The sequence below is a fragment of the Hylobates moloch genome, unplaced genomic scaffold, assembly GCF_009828535.3.
Source record: "Hylobates moloch isolate HMO894 unplaced genomic scaffold, HMol_V3 SCAFFOLD_2, whole genome shotgun sequence".
NCBI classification, from domain to species: Eukaryota; Metazoa; Chordata; class Mammalia; order Primates; family Hylobatidae; genus Hylobates; species Hylobates moloch.
Window position 1 is genome coordinate 25,718,689 of NW_026652277.1, and position 13,935 is coordinate 25,732,623.

Sequence of the window (13,935 nt, forward strand, 5' to 3'; positions counted from 1 at the left end):
ATCACTGTATTTCCTAGATAGATGTTTCTCCCATGTATGTTATCAATAAAAGAGTGCTCATAAAAATGTATTTTCTTGATAGAACCTAAGGATGCAAAGCGGCTTTATGGGACTGTATGCAGCCATAGACTTGACAATGATAAAAAGGACATCACTTTGCTGCAAAATAGGCCCAAGAATGGATAACTGCAAACAGTCTCCCTCTAGTGTCCAACAGGGAAAAATGTGTAAATCCCACTAAAGTAGAATTTGTGCTGAAATGAAAAGTCACAGGTGGAGTTCACCTTGGGCTTTGCCACCTATACTCTGAGTGACTATGGGCCAGTTATTCATCAGAATCTTCAGTAAATAAAGAGATTTGATTGCATCATTGTAAAGTAACTGAACCAGAGGTTAAATTGATCTGAGATCAGTTTTTACTGTATGTATTTGTCAATTTGTAATTAAATTATGTGTATAATCATTTGTTTCATAAACATTTTTAAGTATCAAACTCTGTGAGTGGAGCTAAAGTATTTTGAAAGAAAAATTCCACAAAAACAGAAAATCAGAATCCCTATTCTTAACTAGAATATATTTTGGATTTTCTGTCCCAAATATTTATCCCTATCCCCATCTCTGCCACTAAGTGACACAATTTATGGCTTCTTTCTTTCACAAAATGTGATTACTTAGGGAATTGCAATTCATTTAATAAGTAAAATAGAAGACATCTGGTCTGTAAAAGGAAATAAAATATGGCATTCCAAAAATGGGTCTTTTAATGGTAAATTGAGAATTGATAGAATTTTTTAATTGATCTCCTTTTACTGCTTTTTAGATCTTCTTTTACTAATTGTCTTAAAGTCGGTTTTGCCTTTCACTCTAGGTCTTTTATTGCTGTATTTCCTGGATATTAGCATTTTTAAATTTTGTGCGTTTTTTTTACCTATTCAAGTAGTATAACACTTGAATATAGGTATAGCTTAACATTCACGTCATTTAAACAAAAATAGAAATGAACTATAAAATATTTAAATAATACTGAAATGTATAAAATTAAGTTACTTTTTACCAATCCCCCTTTTCTCAACTTTTGCCTCCTACTTTGTTCTCTGGAAGAGATTCCTAAGATTGGGATTCCTTACTGAGTCAAAGACCAAATGCATGTATAACTTCATTAGATAGTCAAATTCCTCTCCATACAAAGTGATACCGTTTTGTATTCTCACCAGAATGTACAAGGGTGCTTGTTTTCTCACAGCCTTGCTGCAGAGATATGGTCAAAAATACAAAAAAAAAAAAAAAAAATTGGATTTTTGCAATCTGATAGGTAAGAAATGGTATATTGGTGTAATTTTAATTTGCATTTCTCTTATTATGTACCAACATTTTCTTTTCTTTTTTAAAGAGATACTTAGTTATTTTCTCAAAACTTGCTGTTCACCTCTCCAGGCTATTTTCTCTGTAAAGTTGTTTAACTTTTCCTTTTTCATTTTTAGAAGCTCTTCATATATTAAAGATATTCACTATTTTTTCTTGGTATAAAATGCACGTATTTTTCCTTTTGTCATTAATCTTTTAGCTTTGCTTGTAGTGATTTTTGCCATGAAAAAGCCATCTTTTTAAAATCAAATTTTCCAGTCTTTTTCTTTATTATTATTGTATTTCAGCCAAAAGTAAAAGTGTTCTGGTTATGGAGGAATTGAATTTATAAAGGAATTCATCTGTGTTTTCTTTTTATCTCTTGCATTGTTTTCTTTCTTTTACATTTAAGTTCTTTATTCATTTGGAATGTGTCATGTGGCAGTGTGAGGAATAGATCCAGTTTTAACTTTCTTCATATGTCTAACTAGTTAAACCAATACTTCAAAAAAATAAGTAACTATGTGACACGACAAGTATGTCCATTTGTTTCATTATTTTAACCATTTTACTATCTATATGTATCCCATAACAACATGTTGTAAACCTCATATGTACCCAATAAGCTTTGTTTTTTAAAAATCCACCTTTTTCCTCTACATATTTGACATGCTGCTTCTATCGTATTCTAAATGTTCATATGCAATTGACTCTACTTCTGAATTTTCTATTGTATCATATTGGTCTGTGTGTCTGTTTATGTGACAGTAACAAAGTAACCTCTTTTTCAGAGGCTTTAATTTCTGGTAAGAGTATCTCCAGTCCTCTGACCTAGACTCTTCTTTTTCAGTGTTTTCCTGATCCTTCTTGTTTACTCTCCAAAAAGATGTTTATTCAATACATTAATTTTAAATAAACTTTCCCAGTTTAGAGAAAAAAGAAATATGATGTATTTTTATTGAGATTATGTTAAATTTATAAATAAACTCAGGAATAATGGACATCTTTATGATCTTGAGTCTTCCACTTAAAGAACATTGTATAAGTTTATGTTCGCCTCAGGCTACTTAAAATTTTTATTCAGAAGTCTAGTATTACAGTTACATTCACATAGATTTTATATACTTTGGGTTATGTTGCATTATTAGCTTTTGGCAATTGACATGGGGTCTTCTCTTCCATTATAACTTCTAATTTTTTTTTTTTTTTTTTTTTGAGATGGTGTCTTGCTCTGTCACCAGGCTGGAGTGCAGTGGCACAATCTCGGCTCACTGCAACCTCCACCATAGGGGTTCAAGAGATTCTCCTGCCTCAGCCTCCCGAGTAGCTGGGACTACAGGTGTGCGCCACCACACCCAGCTAATTTTTGTGTTTTTAGTAGAGACGGGGTTTCACCATGTTGGCCAGGATGGTCTCGATCTCTTGACTTCGTGATCTGCCCGCCTCGGCCTCCCAAAGTGCTGGGATTACAGGCATGAGCCACTGCACCTGGCCTAATTTCTAAATTTTTAAAAATACCTAAAGGCTAATAATTATTGGATATTAAGTTTTAAAACTGCTTCTTTAGTAAGTGCTGTTTTTTTAATTTTTCAGCTGTATGCTTATGTCAAATGTATTTTCCACATTTATACTTATGTCAGATATATACTTATGCAAATAGAAATCATTTACTTTATACTTTCTAATTCTTAGGGTTGTTACTTTTCTCTTGCTTAATTGAATGACTATTACCTCTAACACAGTGCTCACAGAAGTGGAGATTGCGGACATTCTTGTCTGAGTTTCCCATTTAAACATCAAGTGATTTGCTATTAAGTGAAGATGCTAACTTTTGTAATGATGTGCTTGTATACATGCATTCATAGATTCCCATTTTATTGATTAATTTTTTAACATGAATAGCATTGGTTGGGTGTTGCCAAATGCTTTTTTTGCATCTGTGAAGATGATCATATATAATTTTTCTCCTTAGCTCTATTATACTGATGGAGCATATTAGTGTATTGTCTAAACTTATATTTCTAAATAAGCCCCATTTAGTCATGGTTTATTATTTAAAAAGGCTTTTGGATCTTCTTTACTACTATTTTACTTAAAATTACCTCACGTCAATATTCACAAGCCGATTAGTCTGTTAGTCTCTCTCATATAACTTGTTGCTGCATTTAGCCATTAGATAATACTGTGTTTTTCTCTGAAGAACATCATACAGTCTTAGTTCTACAGGTGATTTCATATTTATCGTAGTCCCTATTCTTAACTATAATATATTTTGGATTTTCTGTCCTGAATTTATCCCTAGCTCTATCTCTGCCAATAAGTGACATGATTTATGGCTTCTTTCTTTCAAAAAATGTGACTACTTAGGGAATTGTAATTCATTTAATGTTAGACTAAGTAAAATACAAGACAGCAGGTCTATAAAAGGAAATAAAATATGACATTCCAAAAATGGGTCTTTTAGTGGTAAATTGAGCATTGACAGAAATTTTTTAATGGATAAAATTTTAGTTCTTCTTTTACTAATCGTCTTAAAGTCATTTTTCCCCCTATAGGTCTTTAGTTGCTCAGTGTCTTTCATATCAGTCCATATTTCAATCTTGCCAATCATTATAGTTGTTTTAATACTGTTTTCTGGTAAATTTCCAAGGAGGGGCTTATGTGATAATGTTTTCTGACTTCCTGCATTCGTAAACCATTTTGTCTGAAAACTGTCATGTGAAGATCAGTTTAGCTGGATTTAAAATTATTGGTTCACATTTTCTTTTCTTGGATATCCTAAATATGTTACTTAATTGTCTTCTGATATAAAACGTGTCTGTTGAAATGTTCTTTGTAAGTGACATGATGTTTGCCCACTGGCCAAAGGTTGTTTTTTTCAAGGTCAGTAGTTTTACTAGAATATGTCATGGTGTTGTCCATCCTGGATTTATTTTCCCCTAAGAAAGTATATAGGTAGTTTGAAATCTTTTTGGTTTTGTTCTCATTATTTTAGAAAAAAAGTTGATTATTGTTTTTAGTATTTAACTTGTTTCATTGCTTGGGTTTCTTATTTGGTGAAAACTATTATAAGTATGTTGGATCTTCTTTATCCCATCTATATCATTTTGTTGAAGTTTTTATCTCTTTACTTATTTCTCCTAATTTTTCTCTTTCCCATCTTATATATTTCCTAAAGCATTATATGTTGCTTTTTTGTTCTTTCCAGTTTCATCTTCATTCTGAAATGATTTTTCTTCTTACATCACTTCTTCAAATCCTTTTTTCTTGAAATATATGATTGGAAGTTTTCTAGTTCTGATTTATAATGTTCTTTCATTGCTTAGATATATTTCTTAAAAATTTTAGCATATTTTGAAATATTAAGTTACTGTTTATATGTGTTCTCTGACATTGCTTTATGGCTTGCTTCTATTGATGCTATTTTGTCCTTACTTTCTTTTTTTTCATATTAGATACACACATGATTGGGCCACAGTCTCGTTTGGTTACCCAGGTTTAAGGCAAATAAGTTTTCCTTTGCTATCAGAGAGATGGTTGGGCCAGAATAACTTTTCTAGTTTCATTGTTCTTGGCACCCTCTATTCTATTGTTTTTGTGAGGTGATTTTTAAAATGGTGTCACATTTTTGAGATCTGCTTCCTGGCCATTCTGACTTTCATTTAGAATTTTTTCTTTTGTCCCTAATTTTTTGCCTGCTCAATTTGGATTCTACTCCAAACAGTTTCTCCTCACCAGGGGCTTTGATCCTTGAATTAGGGCCTGCAGAATTCATTTTCTTCTGATTTTGTCTACTATTCTCAGATTGGCTGTGCTCTTTCCAATGAGGATCTGTTGGAAATTTGAGGATTCTCTTGTTCTCAGAGCTCCATTGCTTTCCCTCAAACTTCCTTTTTTTTTTTTTGAGATGGAGTCTCACTCTGTCACCCAGGCTGGAGTGCAGTGGCATGATCTTGGCTCACTGCAACCCTCCACTTCCTGGGTTCAAGTGATTCTCCTGCCTCAGCCTCCCAAGCAGCTGGGATTACAGGCACCCGCCACCACACTCTGCTAATTTTTTTTTTTTTTTTTTGTATTTTTAGTAGAGACGGGATTTCACCCTGTTGGCCAGGCTGGTTTCGAACTTATGACCTAAAGTGATCTACCTGCCTTGGCCTCCCAAAGTGCTAGGATTACATGCCTAAGCCACCGCACCCAGCCCAAACTTCCTTTTTTATAGTAACTGATATTATGTGGGCCTTGTAATTAATTATTGGGGATTAGGCTTACTCACCTTGTCGCCTAATTTTACTCTAGATGTTGTGTGTGTGTGTGTGTGTGTGTGTGGTGTTGTGTGTGTGTGTGTGTGTGTGTGTGGTGTGTGCTCGCCTGTGCGTTTTGGGGAATTGTTATCCTCATCTCTTTTTCTGGTTTTACATAGCACTGCATGAGTTAGAAAAAGTATGCCATCATGTATTCCCAGATTCCACCTTCAAATTTTTACCTATGAAAATTTGAATAAATCCTCACCTCCTACCATTGTTTTGGGTCTGCTTTATTTGATGGTTTATTTCAAGCAGTGGAACAAGGTGTAAATTCAGGATGATGTGATTGAAGAAAGAAACAGCTTGCTGAAGTAATTTTTGAAAGAACAAAGACAAAACGTTGCTAAGATCATTAGGGTAGCAGGCAGCACAGCAACTAAAGGAAGGTAAGGATGGAAGTGCTTGGATTTTGTTGCATTTTTTTTTCAGGTAGCGAGAGAAAGACAGATAATAAAGTGGTAGTAAGTAAGATGAAAAGGTGTTGTTAACTTCCAGTGCATTCTGCACACTCATGAGACCATTTGCAAAGTTGCGTACCTGCCTCTGTTTCTGAGTAGTTTGGAAGAGCTTTTACAACGCGACATGGGCAACATCTACATATGCCTTGACATAGGAAAATGGTTCCTTTTCTATGAAGTTAGATAAGAGAAAACCTTCTGAATGTTTTTTTAGTTCAGTCAATCTAATATTTGAAGAGTGTTGCAAACTTTTCATGATAGGAATAGGTGCATTTATTTATCAGTTCTTCTCTATTTAATAACACCGATATAGGAAAGGCCATTAAACACTTTTCTCCATAAAAATTACTTTGTAATAATCGCTGGCTCATCTCTCTTACCATGATAAGTGTCCATTACTGCCCTTTGCTGCATGAACTTGGACCTCTCAGTATTTCCGACTAATAATCACTACAAGATCACTATTTAAAAAAAATAATAATCATTACTAACCATTAACAGGAATTCTTTTGTCGTCAGAGAATAATACCATGATGGGTTGGATTTTCCATCCCCCACATATATAGATTTACTTAGAGGCAATCCTTAGAATGGTTTCCTTAGAGACATTTTTAACATTAAATAGTCCCTGAAACAGAAAATTGGATATGATTGTGTCAGCTATATTCAGGAAGTGTTTCACAAGTGAGTGACAGATATCATCATACAAATTAATTTAAAATTAGCCATCTTAGGCAGTATTTACACTTGGCTAAAGAGAATGAAGAGTTTGGACTATAACATATATAACTTTTGGTTAGAACTTGCAGCTGGGGGCTTTTTTAATGAATTACCTCCTAAAATTATGCTAACATATAGGAGGAACACCAAGTAATTTAGTGAATTGGGAAGTTATATTTAGAAGGCTGGAAATTAGCTTACCTTTTCATGTTAAAAAGAGTCCCAGTTTATAGCTATAGTCCATATATTCCTGGCCTCAGTGGTAGCTACCTCCAGTGTTAAGTGGTGGGGTGAAATACACTGAATATTATAAAACAAAAAGATGGTTTTAAACTTTCAGTACTTCTATTAATACTGAGCATATTTATATAATACATTTTGATATATAAAAGGCAAATTGATCAAAGGTTTGAGAGTTTCATTTTATTATTAATTTATAAATACAACATTGATTGGCATTGGAGGACAAGGCTAACCCAACAATTTCAACTGTAACATATAAACAGCTGTTATGTTCTTGGAGATATTGATTGTTCTTTGATATATACAAATGTTCGCATACATTCTTGACAATAACAACCAAAATACATTTTATACATTTCAGGAAAAAACAACAAAAAAGCTAAAGTAAATTTGAGCTTATTCCAAATCAGATTTCTTAATAACTTAAAGACTAAGTGGTCAAGTGCACTTATATTAAAAGTGATTTCATTACCAGTTTCAATGAAATTAGATATTCCCTCTGTTTTCACATATTTAGTACTGCCTTGAATTAATTAAAGGTACTGTGATTCCAAGGAACTATTAACTTTCTGAGTAAATTAAATCAAATTAAATAAATGGACAAATTAAGTTAGTAACAGAACAACTTGCTGATTGCTAGATCACTGTAATTTTGATTGCTGCTTCTTTTTCCTTTGATCTACGATGATTTCACTTTTCTATCATGTACTGATATGTTTTATTGTTTCCATCTTTCATTAACTAGGCACTTTTAAAAAATGTAGAAATGGCTTTATCTTCTTGGCAAAATTGCTTGTATTCTCTCTTTTCTTTTTCAGCGCCCCAGTGGAATCTTGACAATCATAGTCAGACTCAGTTGGCTGATTTCTAATTTAGTCATAAGTCACACAAAAAGAGAAGGTGAAAAAATGAATATCATTAACACAGATCCAGAAATTAAATGGTAATAAAAATATTTAAATAATGTTTTCAAAATAAACATATAACACAGTTCTCCTTTGAGTTTAGGAACTCTGAGAAACTGCCGTATGTTTTCTGTACAGAAATGTTACTCTTTTCCCAAGTGTTTTAATATGCAACTACATCTATAAATCTATCTGTTATGAGCTGAATTTTGCCCCATGCCCTGCTGCCAAGTTCATATGTTGAAGCCCTAAGTCCTACTACTTCAAAATGTAACCACATTTGGAGATGAGTTCTTCAAAGAGGCAATTAATTAAAATGAATTTAGGGTAGGTCCTAATCCAATATGACTGGTTTCTTTATAAGAAGAGGAAATTTGAACACAGACCTAGGGATGACCACAGGAGGACACAGTGAGAAAGTGGTGATCTGTAAGACAAGGACAGCGGCCTCAGAGGAGCCCAAACCTACCAACACCTCGATCTTAGACTTGTAGCCTCCTAAATGGTAAGGAAATGCATTTCTGTTGTTTCAGCCGCCAAATCCGTATCATTTTGTTATGGAAGCCCTAGAAATCTAATATGTCACCTGTAGCAGAGGGCCTTTTTAAGTTCTGTGCTATGTGATTTTTAAGGCCCAAGAGTTTTATTATATTAGGCGAAGCTGCAATACATGTAGTCATGTACTTATATTTTTGGTGTTCTTTGCAACCCTTTACCAAATGAGTTATTTTAGCTCCTTCAGAGGAATCTGGGTTGGGGCCTGCTACAAGGGTGAAATGGCACCTCCAATTTCTTCTGATGGGTTCCCCTTTTCTTGTGTGCCCTCCACATTATTGCCATAACTGGGCATCCATTACTACAAATGGAGACACACTGTGCTGCAAGCTACTCTTTGCTCAGTATTATTTTAATATTGGACTGTATATTCATTATCTTAAAGGGATGAATTGTGGGATACAAATAAGAGACACTATATGTAAAGTGTTCAACAAACCTGGCACATGTAAGGCATTCAATAAATCTGATTATTATTATTACTTTTATTATTGCTGTGTATTCTAAGCCAGTTACCTATAAAATTCCTTAAGCTGACTGCAGCATAGTATCTTGGCTTTCTTATATCCCAAACTATTTTTGAGCCTAGGTGTTATAATTTATACCTAGAGTATCAAAAAGTAGGATCTATTACAAATGAGTCTTCCAAAGATAAACTAAACACATTTTTCATTTTCTGTTACCAAGCCCAGTTATGTTTCAAAGACAGATTTTTGAGTTGCCTCTTGAGAATCTATGTCCTTATTATTTGCAAATAGTTTTTCCATTATTTTTAGTCTGCACCGCAGTTTATCTTATGTATGGTGAGAGTATAGTTAAAGTTTTGCCATATTCATTAATCATAGGTTCAGATAATTGATCAGGAATAAACACATTGTACAATGAATGGATTAGCTACCCTGCCTTTTCATTTTTAATGTTCCCTACTTTAAATGACCAAATCATTTCTGACTAAATAAATTTCCATATTTTTAATAGTTTCCCCATTTGAGTAATGATCATTTTGGAAATTGTCTGTAATACTAACAGGGTAGAAATCAATCCATCATGTATTTGGCAGGTTGACGGCTCACTGAGTATTTTGCCCAATTCACTGTGGGTGCTAAATTGGATCAGCTAACAGTTGATTAAAACCAACCAAACAACCAACACAATCCTTCCCCAAATGAAAACAATAACAAAAACAGGCGCTTAAAATTTATCTTTGATCCAAGAGCTGGACACCTCTCCTCTGAAATCTTATAAAAAATAGCAGAGTTCTCAACTTACTTTGAGGCCTCTGCAGAACCCTAAAGACCCGAAAGGAACAGAGTCTGCAAATCACTGGTCCAGATTATCTAAATGTTGTTTGTTTTGTTGCTCATCAAGATGAGATTCCTTGGAATTGAACCTCACTCAAGAGTTAAACATATAATTCTTTCACTGCCAAGTATTACTTGGTACTTTAGTACTGTTTCAAAAGATGAATCTTGAAAAAACCTGCCAGAACAGCAGTGAGAACTTACCAAAAAGGATATGCGTTGTATAGAACTAACAAAAATTTTATGTCATAAAGGAAAATGTTTCTTATTAAACATTTGATGACTTTTTCTAATTCCTCCTCTATCTATGGTCACATATATGCACAAGGCTCAGCAGAAGTTTTTATCTGCCTGAGTTTCAGATTATGTTATTTGCATTTTTTTATTGTTTGGGTTCAGGCTCAAGGGATAATATCTGTTCAGTAATCCTCTTTCATTTAAGTGGCAGGTAAAGTATGGATAAGATGACTAACTCGTTAAAGTTCAAAAAAGAAGCCGTTGGCTGAGCAATTGTTTCAGATTGATTTACGGTGAAATCTTCTGACCCATTTCACTTGTGTATGTTTATGTCAAGCATAGCTAGTGATTCATATGTAGGTGATGAGATCTTTTTTTATTAGCTGGTCCTGTTGTCCATGAGACATTATCAAGATAGTGTCAACAACTGAAACTAATGCAGGGATCAAATAGGAGATGCAATTTTTTCATATCTGGTATGAAAATTATTCCCATCAAGAAACACAAAAAATTTTCACAATATCATTGCAAGCTTACATTTGTTACCAGGTATTTAAAATTAATTTGCAGCAACACATGAGACTGTTGTTCTTAGGCAGAAGAGAAACATAAAAATCTCAAAGTATGAGTATTACTAGGCTACAGAGCCAGGTAGCTTGGTTTACTATGGAGAGGGAAAACCCACATAACCTTATTTTTCAGATCCTTAACATCCATCAAGGTCCAACCACACATTAAAGATTTTCATGTCTATTTTGTGTGTGCAAGATCCTTTGGGGTCCTATGGGACCTACCAAAGACGATCTTACTCCCCAGGTTTGCTATTCTGTTCTCATTGACCTAACATGGCCATCGCCAGCGTCATTTCTTTGGGTTCAACAACAAATGTAGAAATATGGTCTCTATGTAAACCATTAAAATGTGCATTTAATTCTGAAGGAAAAAAAAGAACTCTGGGAGACATATCTGATCACTTATATTCCCATAGTCACATGAATTCAAGCCAGCTTGGCTTGAATTCAAGTTGCAGATATCCTGTGATAGATTGAACTCTGAGACTGGCATAATTCAGCAGTGGATGAGAACAGAGAAAGGCTCACAGCAGCAACTTCTGAGAGGGGCTAGAAGCAGATTTTAGTAAATCAAGGTGTCTGCAGAGCTCCAACCCCCTTTAGAGGCAAGGCCCCCACTCATTCACCACTGTGTCCTCAGGGGCCCATACTTGCTTCATGTATGGGGAATGCATGAACACCTGCTAAAAAGGCTATTGTGGGAAGTATTCACTAATGCAGGGAGAGAGATAATGGGATGAAAATTAGTAAGCTTCAGTAAACAGGACTAAGGCGACAAGTTATATACTTAACTTACCTTTGGGATTAAGTATTCAGAAGGAATCTAGGATCCAGAAACAACTGCTGAGTAAGTAGTGTCTTTTCTGTGGAACCAGAATGGCCCCACAGCTAGAGGAGCAAAGATAAGAGGGAATGTATGGCCAAAGGAAAAAATGTCCATTAAGGCACTTTCTTCTGGATAGGAGGGTTGTACATCATGCTTTTGTACAGTCTTGTTTTTAAATGTCTACTCTCTAATTATATTATTGCAAATGGCATAAAAATCTACTTTCCCAAGTAAAATATGAAGCTTTTGTCTTTATACTTAGGAGAACACACAAGGGAAAAACACATGTGGGGCTATGACAGTAATCCACAGGAAGGGAATATGTTTATTTACAGTTAGTTGATTTTGTGTATGCATATCTACTTGTCAACATATGGGTCATGTATGTTTGTTTCTGTCTGTCAAAAAAATTTACAGAAAGCATTTGGGTCATGAATGAAATTAGTTTTTGACTCCTTTTTAGCCTAAGGCATAATCCTGTATGTTTTAGCTTTTGATTCTATATATCTGATTTTGTTCTATATGGAAGAATGTTTGTGTAAGTTGATTTTATGTCAACTTTTAATTTAATTGTATTTGTAAAAAATTGCTTTTGGAACTTGTAGGGTTTGAATGAGCCTCTGAGGTAATGTCTTTAGGATGGTACTCAGAGCTGAGAGTAAATGTGTTGTGCTTGATATTTCTTTTCTGTTTAGCAGTACATATGAGTAAAGTTAGGTCTGTGTATGTGGGATATTATTTTATCTATAGGTAAAGAAGGAAGGAAGTGACAGAAATAGGCAAAGCATCTTCACATTTTCTCATGGTTCATTTGTGTTTGTTCTTCAACATATGGTCAAAGTCTACACCTTCCAAGTGAATGTAGAGTGATCTGTTGCCTACATGTTTAGCTTCTATCTTTTCCTTTTGCTCTAAGCTACTTTTCAAAAATATTTAAACCAGTAGATTCCTAACTTAAGTTTCTCAATTTCTGCCATGCTTTCTGATTGGCAAATCAGAATGAAGGCAAAAGATATACTTTTCTGTAAAGTCTAAGCTCGGAATCGTTAAGTACTTATTTATAGAGTAAGGACCCATCTCCTTGCCTTTTATTAGGGCCTAGAATGCCTCACTTAAGTTTATAAACTTACAAATTTATTACTGGGCATATATAGATGTTAAATGTTCTTACTACAATAATGTTATATGTATAAATACATATATATTATACATGTATATAAAGTCACACACATATAAAGTTTATATCTATATAGCATGAGATCTACCTTCTCAGTAAGTTTTTAAAAGTACAATGCATTATTGTTGGCTATAGGTACAACACCATATGGCAAATCTCTAGAGTTTATTCGTCTTGGTTAACTGAAACTTTATGATCATTGATATAGTAACTCCCCATTCTCCTCTCCTTCCAATCCCTGGTAACCACCATTTCAACCTTTGATTCTATGCATTTAACTATTTTAGGTACGTCCTGTAAGTGGATTTGTCTTTCTGTGATTGGTCTTGTTCACTTAGTATGATGTCCTTCAAGGGTCACCCATATTGTTATTCCTGGCATATTTTTTAAAAGTGGAAAAAAAAAAACCCACACACTAAAATGTGAAAAATCTCTACCTTAAAGAAAGGAAATTCAAAAGATAAGAACAAACGCCAGAGGGTGCAAATTTTAATCCCCGTTTGCTTGTGTATTAAAAAAAAATCTGAAAATGAAGAATTTCAGGGCAGACAGACTCATAGGTCAGGACTGAGAAATTTGCAAAACTGGAGCTGTCTGGGAGAAAATAGCTCTAAATCCACACTTTAGAACTCTGCGTTGTTTTGGGGGAAAATAAGAGTCACTAACGTTCTCACTTAGCGACAAGTTTAACTCGTACTCATGGACCTGCGCCAGGATCAGGTGTAAAAGCTGTGAAATCTAGGTCCAAAAATTCTGAAGAGGATGCTGCTAGTATCCTCCCCTGGCGGCTAGCTGCCTTCTAACTTCAAGTTGTGGCTCAATGGGTGGATTTCTCTGCTCCTGGACATTAGTGTCTGCGAAGCAGAAATGCAATAACTTTCGAACAATCCCTTGCTTTGCTTGGGAAGTCTCGCACTTGGCCACCAGACATCACCGAACTCAGCGCTTGTCTCCTGCAGCACTTCCATGGCTCCCTGAACGGCTGCCACTGGCGCCCCCAAGCGCCAGCGCGTCCCAGTCGTTCCCGGAGCCGCCTTCGACCTTCGGCCGAAGGGCATTGGACCTGGAGAGACCCGGGGGCTGACAGGAATGTCTACTCTTGTAATTCCCAGGGGCTAGAAGGCAGGAAGCCAAGGAAGACAGGATCTCAAAGGCTCCCTGCCCCCGTTCATTCCTATCTGGGATTTCCTTTTCGCAAAAAGAGCAATTGTCTGGCGTGGTAAAGATGCTCAATCGAGCTGTGAGGTCCAAACCCTTGCAGTGTTCCCAGAGCATCCCCTTCTTCCTAGTCCC